General features: G+C 34.4%; 1 protein-coding gene across 3 annotated transcripts in view; it reads left to right on the forward strand.

Moving 5' to 3' along the window:
* The window catches only part of PCDH7 (protocadherin 7), a 258146-nt gene that overhangs the window by 34085 nt on the left and 205269 nt on the right, over window positions 1–18792 (forward strand). The gene's annotated exons all lie outside the window — the stretch shown is intronic.

An 18792-nucleotide genomic window follows, 5' to 3' on the forward strand; every position in this document is an offset into this window, starting at 1 on the left:
TTACTTATTGAAATAATGCATAGATGGTTTGTTCAAAGAAACAAGAAAAATCCCTACTTTATTTCTTTAGGATAAAATACCCAAAGATTTTCTCATGTTTTTCATAATGAACATTTTCGATGTTATTTACCTTTTTCACTTTCTTTTTCTTATGCTTCTATCAGTGTTTACATAGAATACTTTTATTCCATTTGATTGCACAACCTGTTTGGTTTTATTATAATGGAATATTTGCAAATCAGGGAGTGGAGTTAAATTAAAATGGCCAGCCACTAGGAGAGATTCAAAGCCCAAAATAAATACTATTTTGAGAGAGAAAAAAATGTTCTTTTTGTTCTTTTCCTTATTGGCATCATTTACTTGTGTCTTTTTTATTTATTTATTTATTTTTTTTTTTCATATACGATAAAATTCAGAGCAAAAGTCAGATAATTAGGAAATAGAAGATAAATTTAAATTGCATGTCACAAAAAAAGTGTATGAAATGTATTCTGCCAAAGTGTTAGTAAAGACACCACAGTCAGTGAGAAATAATAAATGATTAGTGCCTCTAAAGATAACTCCTACAGGCTAGACCAGATCGTGTTAATTGTTTGAATGTGAGCACTGAAAAGAAAAAAATACTTGGAAGAAGAAATATTTACTCCAGAGGGCTGTACCACTCAGCCTCATTGTATCCCATGGGGAGACAATTTTCTTCCAGGAAATCTCACAGTGAATATTTTCTACCTACTAGAATGTATTTACAACATGAAATAAATAAATAAATAAATAAATAAATAAATAAATAAATAAATAAATAAATAAATAAATAAATCTGGGACACTATCTTAAATAAGGATTAGATTTTAAGGAATTTGCCTTATTGAACCTGGGATTAATTCAAATTTTCAGTCTGGGGATGTAAAAATTGCTTCTTTTTGTTAGATGGAAAAGCAGTTCAGTATGCTGGAGCTGTTTCTTTGGGAGTATAAAAAGGCAAGAGCAGTCTCCTGGCAGAAGCCCAGCTGCCTTTTAGAGTTCCAGAGCTTGTCCCAATTCACTTCTATTTGTTCCTCTCTCGCTTGTTTATTCATATGCCTTTCAATGAATCATGAAACAAGAAACTGTGAAATCTTTGGATCAGTGGATTTCAGTATACTTTTGGATCTCTGGATATTGCATGTTTGAGTATAATTGACAGTATTGTTACCATGATATTTCCTTAGAGTTTATTCTGATGCGCACAGCGGAAGATGTTGGAATTTTGTGTCTAGAAACAATGAATTGAAATGCCATCATTGAAATTATCAACAGTTTCACCAGAATGTTAGACCTAGAAGAGAATGAGTACATAAATATATGTACGTATTTTTTTCATTGAAGAATTATAAATAAATATTAAAAACAAATCTTTACAAATCTCTTTATTCTCTTTTGTAATATAAGTCTGATTTATTAGTCAGATGGTTGGACTAGATGATCTTATATGCCCTTTCCAACCTTATGATTCCATTCCATTCCATTCCATTCTATTCTATTCTATTCTATTCTATTCTATTCTATTCTATTCTATTCTATTCTATTCTATTCTATTCTATTCTATTCTATTCTATTCTATTCTATTCCATTCCATTCCATTCCATTCTAGTTCTGGTCCATTATTGAGTACATATCAATTTTTGTGGCGCAGAGTTATTTGGTTCTCTTTTTTTTGTGACAGTAGTCTACCTAATTTTGTCTGGTTTTAGTTATGGATGATAGACGGACATGTAGAACTTTAGACCTGACTAAATCATAAAGAATAAATCCTTAACATTATGACAAAAAAATTGAAATTAGCTCTGAAACTGAATACATGTTCTGAACAAGGAAGTACATAAGTTTGATCTCGTAGAATAAAGGGAAAAAAGGGTGTTTCTCAGTTTCCTGGCAGATTAAGGAAATATGACACTACCAAGAAAGAAAGATGAAGGAAGTTTGAATGGCTGATACTTTGAGCCCTAGCTCTAGCAAGTGCCAGAACTTCTGTTGTCATTCTGTTGGACTCTGTATGAAATTTAGAGGTGGCCAAATGCAGCCGAGTATAAGGGATATTAAAATAGGGTAATACTACTTCTACTTCCTCCAGACACAATAAATTGACAGCTACTTTATACCTGCTCAGTGTTAGAGATCTGATGAATGTCAGACTTTATGACACTACTCATGGCTATCTGTCCCTTTGCCATTTCTGTGCTATATGATTGCTCACACAGCAGTTATTGAATCAGTGCAAGTTGCAGCCTGAGTGCTGAAGAATCAGTGCTCTTTTGCCTTATTATACCAGACTGTAAACTGCAACAGTTTTCAGCTGCCTCCTAAAAAGTGTTGCTCTTCCAAGTGTGGAAGTAATTTGAGAGGACAGTAAGTTGGACAGCTTAAGCAAAGATTGCTTCTAGCTGTCTCAGGGAAATCAACACTTTGTCTTGCATCAGAAACCCTCAATTCAAACTCACATCAGTTCGATTCCTTTGCCTGTTACTTTTTAGTTTGGCCAGTTGATTTTAAGAAAACGCTCACGCAATACAATGCACAAAGTACTTCTGAATGAACAAAGAGGTGAAATGTTTGTGGCTGTAGAACGGGCATTTCTGTGTGCCTTGGCTGATAGGCAATCACTGCCTAGTTCAAGGAATTACCTTTTTTCTTGCCAGCTGTGTTAATTTACCTCTCATGTAATGACTAGTATGTAGATTGCAATGGTTTGCAAATCACTTTGAATTATATTGTAAGCATTTAGTTAGACCCTATAAGCCCATCCGGATCTGATGTATTCAAGCTGGAAGTGGAAACAGTTCTGCAGCCTTGATTTTGGACATATGTTTGAATATGTTGTCAAAATTATATAAAAAAAATAATAGTCTGATCTGAGGATTTTTTGAACCTCTGATTTTATGCAAACTTAAATGTAAGTGGGAAAAGTGTCTAAATTCTTTAGGCTTTGTGGTTTTTATTGATGGTTGTTTGGTTTTTTTTTTTCTTTGTTTTTGGTTTTTTTTTTGCCTTTTTCTTTGTTTTGTTTTGTTTATTTTTTCTGAGTGGGACAGCTATAAAATTCGAAGGGGTCTTGCAAAGTACTGGGGATTCTCTACAGAGTTCAAAGAATCCCTTGAGTGCTGAAAGAAACTATCCCTTTAGAAACATAAGGATGTTAATTAGTACTCCTTTCTTTGTTTGTGGTTTGCAGCAAAGATTCTTTGTCAGCTTAGGTTTAAACCATTAATGAAAAGAGTGTGTTAATTAAGCAACTTGCTTATTTCTAATTGACAAAAGTATCCTAGCTCCCCTGAGACTTAAAACTAAGCACAGTAATGTCTACTGAGACACACCAGTAAGTCGGTAAGAGACGTCATAGAAAATATTAAAGCAACCAGTGGAAGTGGCAGTAATGAAAATCTACTGTACAGAAGACTTCACAAGGGCAAAACACGGGGATCCATATTCTCAGGAGTCTTCCTGTGTTTTTTTTCCTTTCTTTTTCCCATCCCCCATCATATTATTTGCATGACTAGTTAAAGCTAAAGCTCGCTATTCAGAAGGAGATGGGCAAGTCTGTTTGAAATTTTCATTTTTTACTGCATCATGTAAAAACAGTATTCAGTGTTTTCCTCCCTCCCTTCCTTTCTTCTTTCTGTCTTTTTTTTTTCCTATTTTTCTTTATTTGTTCTGGATTTCTTTGATAGAAAGGAAAGGAGAGCAGGGTATGTATGATAACAACTTCTGAGGTGGAATGCATTGATTTCACAGGGTGAAATGGCAGTGTTGCCTCTTTCGAGCCAGCTTTTTTCATTGATAAATTTGCTAGTGTATTATTGTGATGGCCGGCTGATAATCCCCTCAATTTAGTTATGTTGGAAAGGAGTTGTCATTCTATCTTTGTATTTAATGTAGGTATAAGTGTAAATATCATGAGATGCTACATATTTTAGTTGAAATAATAATAAAAAAAAGAAGTGGAAACAAAGTATGTAGTTTGCCAGTATTTGTGAGAAACACTGTATGTACTACTACCTTAGGTCATTTTAAAGGTTTTTCATACAATTGTTTCTCTGCAAGAGGTTATAGCAACTTCAATATTGATAGTAATATTTTTTTCACACATATTTATGTCACAGGAGTGAAAAGTATTGAAGAATAATGTTTTTAAAGCAGTCATTTGCTGTAGTCTAAAAGAGACTATTCAATTAATAGAAAACTGAAACTTTTAACAATCCAGTCGTAATTCTGGTTTATCACTTATTTTTAGATTCTAATCTGTGTTGTCCATTTGCCTTTGAGTGAAGATAGTTCTGATTTTTGTTTGGATTTGTAAACATTTATTTTATGGATTTAAGTATTAATGTATTTTAAGGAAACATACTGTTTGTTTTTCTTCTTTGTATTCTTTGAAATACAATAAATTGCTTCTTTGTTTTCAATCCTAGAATTATCACTTTATTATTAAGAGGAAAATATATTCTATATAATTTTCTATAGAGATAGTTACAAATATAGGAAACTCATGAAAGTCACAAAAGATGAAAATGGAAACTAGATTTGGCATTAATACTTTGGCTGATTATTTTGATAACTCATAAGTCAACTTCAACTTATGCGTTTCTTTAATTTTAATAATTTTAATAATTTTAATTAATTTTAATTAATTTCAATTTAAATTAAATTAATGCTGCATCACAAAACTGAACTGATACCAACCTGTATATGATGTAGTTATGTTTTTCTTTAACAATACAGGCTTGCAAAAGGTTTTTAGAAGTCTAGGCTATAATGTGGGCTCCTTTTCTTGCAGGCAGCAGTTTTGTAGAACACCACCTTACCCATTTCTATTAGAATTACTGAAGTGATCAAGCTCAAATCTTAAATTCTATATACTGAAGCCTGGAGTACATTTTTCTGTCTGTGATTTTGGACATGCAAGATTTGAAAAGAAAGAAGAAAAAAAAAAAAAAAAAAAAAAAAAAGCAGACATGGTTTTGAAATCCAGAGATTAAAGAAGAAGGGTATTATGTATTCTGTTAGCTGAACACAACTCAGAGTTTTGGTTTTGTTGTTCTGTTGCTTTCTCTGCTAAACATACTGTTGAAATTGCATTGGCTACTATTGACTGTTCCATCTCCACAAGGCAATGGAGAAATAATACTTAATGTCTTGGATTCTAAAAATATTTTTGAATAATTAATTATGAGAATATTACTGATGGTTTGGTCTGGTCTTCAGATTGTCTTGAGCTTCTTGACTTCTTCAGCGTGTGCTACAGATGCATTTTAAAAATGCACAAAATTGTTATGAATTTCCTGTAGTGGAAATACTAAGTCCTGAATGACTTGAAACAGTGATTGAGTGCCTGGTAGGAAGGTAGGGCCAATCCAGGGGAATTCAGGTGCATGCATGACCAGAAGGGGTGGAGCCAGAATCCACACCTTCCCAGACCTCATTTAAGGGTTGGTAGTGGAGGTGAGGATATCTTGCTGGAGCTGTCTGTTTACCTTAGACTTTCTAAAGGTAATCACATTTTCTTCCTTTGTTTCTGTGTCTATGACTGCAGCATTTGAACTTGTTCTCATTTGCTGCAGCCTAGGATTGTGCCACTCTGCTATTATTGCTGTACTTATCATCAGTTTATAGCTATTGCACTGCACTTCCTTTTAATTGCACGCATGCTTAAATAGTCCTGTGAGATGAAGTAACCTTTAGAAGAGCTTTGTGTACTTAGGCTTTTGGATGTTACAGTTTCATTATACTAGAATATTTATGTTATTTCATATTTGTATTCTTCTTATACTTTCGTGAAACAAGGTCTCAACAAGGCCCTGGTGGGTGATGATCTCAGTAAGAAAGAACTGCCAAAACAAAGAAGATACTTTGAAAATGAGGGGTGGGATTTGTAACAGTATGTGCATACAAGTGTCCTGCCTTAGAAGATGTCTAAATTACTTTGACCTTCATTCTGTAGTTCCTGTGCTTGACTGAAAGTAATTTGAAAAAAAATATCTTTTATGTATCCAAGACTATTTTGTGCTTAGGAAGAAGCTGGAAATTGATTTTAACTTGACACATTTCTTCTCTGAAGTAATATGAAATCTTTGTCTAATAAATGTATACAGAAGCTCAGTAGCCCATCAGGGTACCATGACAATCCAGCGTATTGATTCTGCAGTGTTAAAAGGTGACATATTTGGTGTTAACGGGCCATCAGGGAATTGAGATTTGAATTGTACACAAAAAGAAGTACTGGCTTTCCTGTAACATGACAGGTTTTCTGAAGCAGTGGTAGTTGCTGCAGTCTTACATAATTCCACACGTAAATTTGCAAGATGCAAAAATTAAAATCTTACATAAAAAAAAAAAAAAAAATCATCATGTGAAAAAGAATATCTACTGACTTTTTACAACATCCTGCAGACTGTTGTCTGTAAAAGCTCTTGACATCCAGAACTTAAAATTAATTCAATGAGGATGGCTCTGAAAGTAATGCCTACTATATTATGATGGTGGCCCGTGATGTCAGAGGCAGATGTTGGTGGCATGGGAGTAGAAGCTGAGCTTTCCCAGCAGTATTCCATTACATTTTGATGCCATGCGACAGATGGCAGCAGAGGGGCAGTCTGACAAAATGGCATCTGACACGGTGGTGTGGATGAAACGAAAATGTGGAAACAAATTGCACCCACTGGTATTCATTAATGCTTGCTGAACGTTTATGGGGACAAAGCAAAAGATGCAAGCACAGTGAGGAGGTGGGAGGTGCATTTCAACAGGGGCAACAGTCACTGTCAGAGGTGATGATGGGTCACCTCTACTGGTGCAGATTGTTACAAGTGTAGAATGTGGGCTGTTCACTGCTGGAGAAAATGCACAGCTAATAGTGGTGGCTGTTTTGAAAAGCAGAGTTTTGTAGCTCAGAATTTCCTCTATTTAATCATGTTATTGTGCTCTTTGTATCTGTAGCACTTTCCATGGAAATAAATAGGAGGCATTACTTTCAGAGTGAAGTACATAAAGAGAAATATATATATATATATATTTTAATGCTTGCTTTTTTTTCCTCTTTCTGTAAAGTGTAACCGGTGTCCTAGGTTAAAATCTTAATTTTTATTGTTCACATCAGCTTACGGATTTTATTTATCTTTCATGTAATGTCTGTTCTCCTTTCAATTTGCATGCTAGCGTGTATATCTATCAGTGGAAAACTGTAGCAATTTGGTTTCACCTTGCAGGTCATCAGATGATGATGTGGGGGGAAGTATACTAACCAAACTTGTGGAAGAGGCGATTAGAAAAGATTATTTTACATTTTACTGTTGTTCAAGTGGAGTCTAGGTTTACTGACTTAATCACCTGGAGTAGTTTATATTAAAAAAATTTCTTATTGTTGTTTGATTGGATTGTGTCTATTATGATTTCTGGACAGAAAAAGTCAGCTTGGTCAAAGAAACAGTGTGTTAATTCTAGCCATTTGGAAACCAGTTGTGAGAGTGCTGGATTTATGGATTTATTAGAGTTTGCTAAATTCTACTTTCAGATTTTAATGTGTTCTTGCTTTTTTGTGTGCTTGAATCCAAATAATCCTGCAAAGAGGTATAGAAGTAATTTTATATTATGTTTTCTGTTTTCTGACACTTTGTTTTGCTTGAATAGATTTGCTAGGAAGTGACAGCTCTGAAAAATTGGATACAGTGGCTGGTGGAAGTATTTTAGTTCCAGACATTCTAAATAGTGTAGAAAGGAGAAAATGAAATATTACTGTATTTTAAAGATGACAGTTTTGTCAAAGATTCCTTTCCAGTCTTCAACTTAAAACAAATTGAGTAAATCAAATATATCTAAAATGTATGTACTCATTGAAGATGTACGAAGATGTACCTCTTTAGTTTTTTTTTTTTTCTTTTATTTAAAAGCACAAGGAAGAACACTGACTTAGTAAATGTAAGACATTGTGTTAGGAGCTTAATTCTGATTTCATTATCTCTAAAAAATTTTGCATCATAACAGGCTTTCATGAAACAGTTAGGTGAAAACCTAAATCTGATACAACAAGATAAAAATATTTTGTCACATCTGTGTTGGTGCTTAGGTGTTACGCTATTATATCTTTCAAATTAATTTCAGTAATGCAGAAATGATAACTTAAGAATAAAATCAGAATATTTTGGTCAGATTTGGGTTTCAAACGTTTGTTAATATTTTATTTGTCTGTTTTTCTTTTTAAATAACTATCAGTCTATTTAGAAGGGTAGTGTATGGGAACTGCTGAGTCACTGTCTGAACCTCTGATTGATCACCTGAGGTGAGCAATGAGTCAGCCAGAGGAGCACAGGTGAAGGCAATTCACCTGTGCTGCTGGAAGGGGGTGGAGCCTCCTAGACCTATTTAAGAGCTGGCTACCAGTGGGAAATGATCTCTTCTGGAGGTCTGCTCTGCTGGAGTTTTGTAAGTGAGCCCAGGATAGGGGTAAGCTTTCTATCTGTTCTCTTTTTGTTATCATAATCTGCTTTGCTAAACTCTCTTGTTTATTTTGTAATTATAGCATCTTAATATTTGTTACCACCTGTATAATAAACAGATCCTTGCCTTCTTTTAAGATACCCCAAACCTTCTAATGTAAGCCACAAATTAAAATAAATAAATTAAAAAATATATAGATAGAGACAATGTATATATTATATATGCATATGTATGTCTTTATTCTAATACCTAGCCATTGTTTTGGAGAAGACAGTTCTCTTCTGTCTGAAATCAGCAGATATTGTAGTTTTTCTCACTGCTTTTTATATGTTGTGTTTCAGTAACTTTTATTTCCTTTCCCCCCCCCCCCCCCCCCCCCCCCCCGCTTTCATGGGTTTCTGATTCTATGGGTCAAGAACCAGGTGACCTACCCTGTTTGTTTAAACCCCAAATTTAAATATACATCCTCTAAGGTATTTTATTTTAAAAGACCACCCTGGAGAGGGAGGACTGAACTTACTGAATATGGCTTTTCCTGCCTGAGTAGATATAATCTCTGAAGGTAAAAATTCTTCTTAATAACTGTGCGTTTATTTAAGTGCACTGTACTCAGGTTTATAACAGAGAAATAACTGACAGTGAAGTTCTGAGCTGCCACCACAGTTCAGAAGGATTTCAGAATAAGCTTTTAGCGTGATGTGATTTCTGGGTTGTCCTGTGTGAAGCCAGGAATTGGACTCCTTGCGGATCTCTTTTAGCTCAGAGTATTCTATGATTCACCACGTAAAAGTTACCAAAGTTACCTCGGTGTGGAACCTGCATTTTGTAGAGATACAGGCGAGGCAGGGCTGGTGTTTCTTTTTTTCTTTTTATCTCATGCTCTGAAAAGTATCAGTCTTATCTGCTAATCTACTCCAAAAGGATGTTAACTACTCAGTTGTATTAAAACCTGTCACAAATATTTGCCTTCCTTTTATTCCCCTTGTTACTCTGCTTCTAAGGGAGTCAAAATTTCAGTAGTAACTATCTGATGAACAGCTTGAAAACTTTAAGGGAAATAAGCATTACAAATGCCTTTCATTTTCTTGGAGGAACTAAACCATATCGTTGTCTTGAAAGTAATGAAGAAATGGTAACAAAAACAGGTAAGTAGTTTACAATTGTACTGAGTAGTTACACATTTTTTTTTCCAAATATTTTGCAAGCAAACTAAGAGTTTTGCTGTTATGCTTCTTATACAGAGGAACAAATTGTCAGCCTTTAAGTGAACCTTGATAGTCCTGGAGTGACTATGCTGTGACTAAGCATTTTCTGTGTACTTCTACCAAGTTTCTGTCTAGTTTACAGGGCTGATTTTTTTTTTTTTTTTTTTTTTTTTTTTCCCCTTCCTCCTTGCATATAGAAGAATGGGATGAAATGGTGTTTGGACTTTTTTCTTGCAAACAATGCTTGCTGACTATATTTCAGTATTTAATTACATCAGTTTAGAAATACAACATGTATTTCTAAATTATTTAAAACTTCTCCTCAAAGTTTTCTTTTTGTGGATGTTCTGAATACAGCAGAACATCTTCTACATGATGTTTCTGTGACTTAATAAATTGTCTTCAAGACATGCATATGCTGCATGTTAGTTATTATCTAGTAAAAAAGGAATTGAGACATACTTAAAACTGACTTTTTGATCCATAAAATAAGCATTTTTCTACTTCACTAATTTTTTTTACAGTGTTCAAAAAAGTGTTCATTGTCTATGCCTATGTACAAAATATGTGCATAAATTAATCTGTGTTGAGGAATTTATAGGATTAATGCCTACCAGATACCTGTAAGCATGCAGAATATGCTGTGTTTGTATCATTAGATTGCAGTACAGTGTGAAATAGTTCAGTTGATTCAGAAATACGTAGGTTCTCCAAAAGAATTGCCTCTCATTTCCTTCCATGGAAGGGGATACAACAGATACAGTGAGCACAATAACATAGTATATCATAGAGCAATTTCTCAGCTGCAGAGCAATATTTTCCAACATTATTACCATTAGCTGTACGCTTTTACCAGTGAGGAAAAAGAGCCTGCATGTAGCATGTGAAAATCTGCATGGCTGTTCAGAACAGGGCTTGTTTTTCAAGTCACTGTCAGCACTGCTGAAACACTCCACCCACTAGCTCACAGTGCTCACATCTACTGCTTGGTATCCATAAATGTTCAGCAAGCATTAATAAATGTCAATAGGTGCAGATTTTTTTTTTTTTTTTTTTTTAGAAGGAGTTGAATTCCACATCTTTTCTTCATACGCACTTCCATGTCAGATACAGTTTTGTCAGACTGTTCCTCTGCTGCCTTCTGTTGCATGGCAACAAAATGCAATGGAATATTGGTGGAAGATTCAACTTCTACTGCCATACCACCATCATCTATCTCTGATGTAGCTGGTCAGTATAGTTAAATAATAGGCATTACTGTCAGAGCAGCCCTCACACTTGAAGGTAACTTTCAGTGCGTTCTTCTGATCAGCTTCTTTAACATTACACAGATCTTAGTATCTGATGTTAGTCTGATTTGGATGTGTAATAAAAAGTGAATAGAGAAGAAAAAGCAATTATTTGCAGTATAATATCCTTATGATAACTTGGCAGACTTTAATTAAACCTACCAAACACAGTGTGCTCATAAGGCACTACAAAATAAGCTCTTATTTGTTAGAAAACACTGTATTGCTCACTTACAAAGAACAAAAGTTGTAACTTGTTTAGAAGTATGGAATTTATAATTCATTGGAAGAGAATCAATATGTTCAGAAAAATCTCATTTTTAATTTTATGAAAATGAACAGTTGACAATTCAAACAAGTTTGCGCTCTCAGTAGTCTAATAATAGTATTTTGCAAATGTGAAATATAATAAAGAGGGACCACTATATTGCTTATAAACTTGTAACTTAATTGAATATTCAGATTAATGTATGGGATAACTTTGAATTAAGAAACCATGCTAACCTTTTGATTACAGCTTGGAGGTATGTGGGAGAGGAATTCAGAAATCCTAATGCCAGTTTTTGTTTTCTGAAAAACTGGCTTTAAATACTGTCATTTTACGAGTCTGTCTCTTATATCCATGCTTTTTTGTGATCTGTTCAAATAGTGGTTTCAACCTACACATATATAAAAAGTACAGCCTGTCCCTTCTCTGAAGCTCTGGTATTTCTTACCAAATCAAAGATAGGTTGATAGCAGTGCTGCTTGTTGCCTGTTGGCATAATTTCTTTGTGTTCTTGATCCTTCTTTCTTTCCTCTTTTCTTTTTAAACTACAACATTCTTACATTCTCTTTTTTTCTTCTTTGCCTTGTATATTTTTCTCTTCCTTTTACAACATTTTTGTTTAGTGTTGGCCTCTCTGTATGGCTCCACCTTCCGAGCTCTAATGTGCCTTTGGCATAATCCTCTTTGCTGCCTGCTGGCTGCAGTTTTATCTACCGGGAAGGAGCAGCAGGTCTCCTGCTGCTCCAACAGCATTCCTTCCCCATGCAGCATTATTACATTTCTTCTCCTCTTCAGTCAATCTCTTGCTTTCCTTCTGAAGCAAGGGCAAGAAAAGCCTCTGAAGCCCTCTGTACCCCGTAAGGGTCTATACTGAACAGGGATTACTGGCCTAGTGTCTCCAAATGGCTCAAGTGTGAACTGATCTTGTGTTCCTGTGAGATAAAACATAACATTTCACATTGCAGAATAAATAATAAACATATCATCTCACTATTTCTGCCACATCAGATCAGGCTGTTTTAAATATATATATTTATATATATATATTTATATATATATATAGTATATATACTTATATATATATAGTATATATGTATATATAGTAAAGAACACAGATGTTTTGTCTTTAAACTGATTTATGCTGGCATTTGGGAAATTATATTCCACATTCAGTTTATGTGGTTTATTCTCTTCAGTATTGGCCATTGGTAGTAGGTATAGACAGTCATTTTAGTGTCACTGACAGATAGGAGAAAGGTTGGGAATTTAAAATGGAGGCACTTTTCATACATATATATTTGAGATATTGTATCTCAAAAAAAATACTTTTGTAGAAGCTCGTATACAAAGGTGTTAATTCTGTGTACAGATAAGATATGGGAAAATTCTGTTGTTTGTTTTTTCATAGAATAAAATATGTAATCAAGAATATTACAAAGAATAAGAAAAGAGGGGAGAAAGCAAGAGTCACATAAACTACAATATAAAGATGTGGTCAGTATAAAGAAGAAGGACTGCTAAATACCAACTGAAACAGGTATTAGAGGGATGATAAAAATAAAATTTAATTTAGCTATGTTAACCATAGTAAGAAAGAAGTTGGACAATAATTTCATTTAGAGGTGAAAAATAATGTAGATGTTATAAAGAAATGAAGTTAATTCTTAGCCGTACTTCTAAACAAAGGTGTTAATGTTATAGGCAGAAGCTGGAAGTCAGTCTGAGACAGGAACAAAACTTGGACTCTGATATATGTAAGTCAACTCAGATAAACATCTGAGTGATACAGAAAAAAGGCATTCTAGGTTGTCTTGTAGATAAACCTCTTAGGGCAAACACGGAGCTGTTTTGTTGGAGAATAACAAATACTCTATTTATATTTTAATAGTGGGGAAGATGAAGAAGAATGGATGAAGGTTTTATTTAACAGTTGAGCACAATTTATATGAAAAAAATCAAGATACTGACATAAAAGGGAAAAAAGATTGGCTAAAATGGAAATTGAAAATGACTTTACTGAACGGAGTTTGTGCAATCCAATCTGATACCATCCTCTGAAAGGATAACTAGTTTGCTAGATAAAGAAGATTTAGTCATCTCTTCTCTTTAGACTTCAGCAAGCAGTTGATACTTTGCCACATGGGAAATTATTTGTTCATCTAAGTAAGATGGGGATTACTAAACGAGTCAGTAAATGTGTGAGAAATTCACTAACGTGAGATTGGCAGTAGCTGTTGCAATGGTAAATGTTGTAAAAAGAAGGAAAGTTACTTGTTCAAGTCAAATGTCAATTTTAAGAATGATTTTGCTTTGTATTTTCATCTTGGTGTGCAGAATGCAAATGTAAGAATGAAAAATGATTATGAAAGAGATATAGCTATCTTCAGTTTGGGGGAGAATTAGACTGTAGTAGATTAATAACTAGAAAACACTATAGACTTTACATGAAAATAAGTCAACAGCAAGAACTGTTCTGTAACTTATAAATATGTTTAGAAATGCATGATTTGGAGCAACAGCAAGTTAGACACAGTTATTATGAGTACCACTGTGACACAGGCAAATTTGCTCCTACAACATCAGGACAGCATTAAGTTACATACTGCTGTATAACAATAGTCATGTCGTTTGGGGAGGAATTCATGAGACTATCTAGGGATTGTATATGTCTGACCAAAATAATGTAACAGGAAGAAATAAGCTAGCACTCTAAAAATTCAGAAAGAGCTCTTTTTGCAGAGTTAGCTGTGCAAGAAATGTCTGAAAGGGTTTTGCTCATTCAGAGTTAAGGCTCCGAGAGGCATGTTGACACAGGCTAAAATTGGATGACAGAAGTTATTACTGTCCTCAAGGCATAAATACCTGAACCTCCTTTGAATCATTATGTTAACCACTGCCTGGTATATTAGGGTAAATCAAAGCTGGAATTGTTTTGGTTTAATATACCCGGGTGAAGAAGACTGTAACAGAACATGAGTTCATTCATAAGCATATCAAATAGCCCTGTGCTAAAGGCTCTAAATTCCATCAGAGGGGTGGAACAGACAATTGAAGGTGGTACTGATTCCTATCATCTGGTTTTAAGCCACTGCTACGCAAACCTCAGAGCCTTTAGAAAATAACTAGTGAAAAGAGATTTTATTGCTCTTTATAAGTATGTTGGGAATAAATGCTAGTAAAAAATATTCAAAGGTTGTGCTGATATAATAGCAATCAATATATTACATATATGTTCAGGATTAAACAGTGGAGGAAAAAAAAGAATTCAACCCTTTGGAGATCTGAAGTAATGTAAAAATATATTTTCCTTCTAGTATGTTCTTGTACTCCTAAGAGTAGGAGAAAAGAATGCAACCAAAAATCGTGTTCCAGGCTACTCATCTATTTTTCACTGCTGGATTAAACTATTAGAAGCGTTATCTACACCAAGATCAAGTTATAGAACATAACTTGTTTAAAGAGCAGCCCAAACTTCTCAGTGTGCAATTTCAAGTATCAGAGGCATCAAAAGATATCAGTTCAGGTGTTCTATTTTTCTGTAAACCAATTTTGTTTCTTGGCATGACAGAATTATTGAGCTCTCAAAAAAAATCCAGAGTGCTGCTATATTGTTTCTAAAAAGTAACTCAAATATGTAACATTTTTATTATTTATTATTATACAATATTTTTATAAGATTATATTAATGTATTTGTTCAATGGGTTAAGATGTCAGAGTTTCAATCAATGTTTTATAGAAGTAATATTGTGGAAGGGACCCCAAGAATCATCAAGTTCCAAAGGCCTTTCCACAGCCAGGGCCACCAACCTCCAGATCTGAAAGTAAGCCAGGTTGCCCAGGGCCCCATCCAAACCTGGTCTTGAGCGCCCCCAGAGACAGAGCATCTCCAACATTTCTGGACATGTACAAATGGTATCACAATTTATGTTATTGAGGCTTTTTTGATACCTTCAAAAAAATGCTAGCAGATTGTAATCCCGGGAATAACATGGTGTCATAGCAAATGCTATTAAACATGCAGTATTTTTAATTACTATTACATGGAAGAAGTCAGGAGTAGCTGCAGTAATGCTGTGAAACTAAAGCCAGCTATGACAAGTAGTTAATAACATAGTCAGTTGTGCTGAAGTTTTTAATAATAATACTGTACTGTTAAGTAATAGCCAAGTGTCTTAGGTTTTAAATTTGTTCTCTTCTAACTTTTTCTTTTACCTTTCATCATCAGGAGTATTAATGGATTTTCTTATACCTTATTAGATTGTATCTATTACAGACACTGCTACCTAGGATCACAAAGAGATATATAGGTTTTAGTCATCAATCTCATTTCTTATCCAGAAAGTCTTTTTATCAGTTTGTTTGTATCTTTCGTTGAGTATCTTTTTTTTAACCTGTATGTGGCCTTTAATGATTCAGCAAATGTTGTACAAATAAACTAAAGCAAATAAATAGGTTAAATGTTATTTTTTATTTAGTAGTTCTCTTTTGTATAAGCGTTCCAGCCTTTGTGGAAGTTCCAGCCTAGATTTGTCTTCTCTGTCAACATGTATATTCTAAGGAAATGTACTAAATATGTTTCTGATAGTTGCCCATATTCTATTTTACTTTCTGTCACAAACTGAAAATGAAGCTGTGTGTGTAAAGAAGTTTAAAAATAGATTAGAAACATACTGTGAAATATAACAGGAAATCCATCAAGATGTATTTTTATCTGCTATTTGCCAGTGGACAAAACTGAGCATATTGCATTTTTTGTTTAAGGCACATTGAATGTTGCAGAAACTTGTAATTTCTTATGTTTTTAGTAATACATACACACAATCATTGATTGTACTATGAAATATTTGTAGACTCATTCAATGCTGAATGAATGAGTGACAAAAAATTAACGTTGCTTGCAGAAATTAATAATTCTGAGATTCCATCACTATGTGGTGGCTGGAAATCATACATCGTACTCCATACTCTTTTAAAGTGTTTCTTACTACTTATTTCATTTGGGGAAAAAAACAAACAAACAACAAAACTATGCTAAAAGTTCACTTTTGAACTTTGTGGAAACATATGCATATGGAAACATATGCAAGTCATGGAAAAAGAAGATAGACGTAAATACTTATGAATAAATTTGGATAGGATATTAGAGTAAATTTCAAATACTGTAGCAACAAGAATGTTTTAAGCCATCAAGGAAATACATGAGGTTATGCCTGTGAAAAATAGAAACCGGATGCAGAATTAAGAATTTTTCATATGAATTTGAATAATTGTTGAGGTACTCAATATCACAGAATTGAAGAATTGCAGCATCTTAGGCATTGGAAGGAACTTCTAGAGATCATTTAATCCAGCCCCCTGCTAAAGCAAGCTCATTAGAGTAGATTACACAGGAAAGCATTCAGGCATGCTTTGAATATTTCCACAGCCTCTCTGGGCAGCTTGTTCCAGTGCTATGTCACTCTCAAACTCAAAGCTTTCCTCATGTTCTTACGGAACTTCTTGTGTTCCAATTTGTGTTTACTGCCTCTTGTTCTGTTTTCCTGAAAAGAACATGGCCCATCCACTTGATTCCTGCCCTTTAGGTGTTTATAAGCATTGATAAGATCCCCTCCCTTAGTGTTCTCTTCTCCAGGCTGAACGATCCTCTTATCTATCTTTGTAGCTGAAGTTTTACCAATAACTCCATCTTTCTTGAACTGAGGAGTCCAGAACTGGATACAATACTCTAGATGATGTTTTATCTCTTTCCTAGTGTTGCAGGTGAAGCTGGTTGGCCAATGGTTTCTTGTCTCCTCCTCCTTGCTCTTTTTGAAGACTGGAAAGACATTGTTTTTCCTTCAGTCCTCAGGCAGCTCTTCTATTCTCTATTACCTCTAAAAGGCGATACAGTGTAGCTTGCCAATCACTTCTGTCAGCTCCCTAAACACTTTTGGGTGCTTCCCATTGGAGCCCATGCACTCGTGTGTTGACTTTTCCTCGATGATCCCTGATAAGATCATCCTCAGCCAGAGTAAAGTTTTCCATTCCCCAGACTATGTCTGTTATCTTAAAGATCTGGGATTCCTGTGAGGCAGTCTTAGCAGTAAAGTCAGAAGCAAAGAAGACATTCTGTAACACTACCTTCTCAGTGCCTTCTGTTACTAGGCACTTGCCTCTTTCAACAGCAGACCCTAGACTTCCTTTTGCTTACTTAAAGAAGTCTTTCTTGTCCTTAACCTACGTTGCCAGATTTAATTCCAAATGGGCCTTAGCCTTCCTTCTTGGATCCTTGCATGGCCTGACAGTGTTCCTATGTTTTCCCCGGTCACCAGACCACTTTTCAAGCTTCTGTAGACTTTCTTACTCCATTGGAAATTTTCAGCAATTCCTTGCTTATCCCTGTGGACCTCCTGCCACCTTTACTTGATTTTTTTTTTTTTTTTTTTTTTTTTTTTTTTTTTTTTTTACTCTTGGGGTGCAGCACTCTTGAGCTTGGAAGAAATGGTGCTTGAATGTCAACCAACTCTCTTGGGCCCCCTTCCAATGCTCTAACTTACGAAATACCTCCAAGTAGGTCCTTGAAGAGGACAAATTGGTTCTCCTGAAGTGCAGGGTTAGTATAGATAGATAAGTAGACTGACAGGCAGAGACAAATAGTTAGATAGATATACTTCTGTACTTTTGTCTTTTCTATCATTTTTGCTGTTTTGGCAAGCAAACATATCTTAAACGTATTTTAAAGAGATAAAAAGATTTGTGTGTAATTGGATTGATGATGATGAAGAATTTTTACTGAGGCATAAATATATTTCTTCTGCAACAAAAGCAGAATGTTCTGCTTACTTGTCCCAGATGGCTTCCTATAAGAAGATCATATTTAGATTGTTGAACAGACGTTACTTATTTGAGGACATTTGGGAGTCTTTTGTGGATTATGTTCATAGAGTAAAAGCTGCTTTGTAGAGATCCTTGACATTGCTTTTCTATGCTTGTGTAAATTGGTTTTAACTTTGTGTGTTTAATAGATTCGAATAAGTGATTCATTAAAATGTTTGAAAATAGGGAATTTGCAGTAAGTGATGTGAAAGAAATGTAGATTTAATAATATAAAAATAATAGAAAAGTAGTATCTGGTGAATGCTAAAGAAATGTGTTATGTAACTACCAAACATAAGGTTAGTGTTTTCTTGTGAAGATGATTTGTTTCTGAGTATTATTTTAAGAGACGTCTCAGAAGAATATATTGGACAGAACACTTACTATTTATCATTAGATGTGCATTTTGTCTCATTTCCTTGATAAACTTACTGATAGCAGTAGCACAAAGAAAGCCCTGCCCCTTATTCTCCAGTTTATTATTCTATAAAGTGGACAGAAAAAAAGAGTTGGTATCTGGCATTTTGGCTAATTTACATTTTCAGAATTGTCATTTTATATTGCGTGCTATCCTCTAAATCATGATCTCTCCCACTTTTTTTTTTTTTCTAAGAGATGGGTTGGAAGGACAGGGTGATGTACAAAAAAGGTACATTGCCTATCTTTATTTTTTTTTCAAAATTAATGTTTGTTGTTTCTTTCAGTTAC

The sequence above is a fragment of the Tympanuchus pallidicinctus genome, unplaced genomic scaffold (assembly GCF_026119805.1).
Source record: "Tympanuchus pallidicinctus isolate F22 unplaced genomic scaffold, pur_lepc_1.0 scaffold2, whole genome shotgun sequence".
NCBI classification, from domain to species: Eukaryota; Metazoa; Chordata; class Aves; order Galliformes; family Phasianidae; genus Tympanuchus; species Tympanuchus pallidicinctus.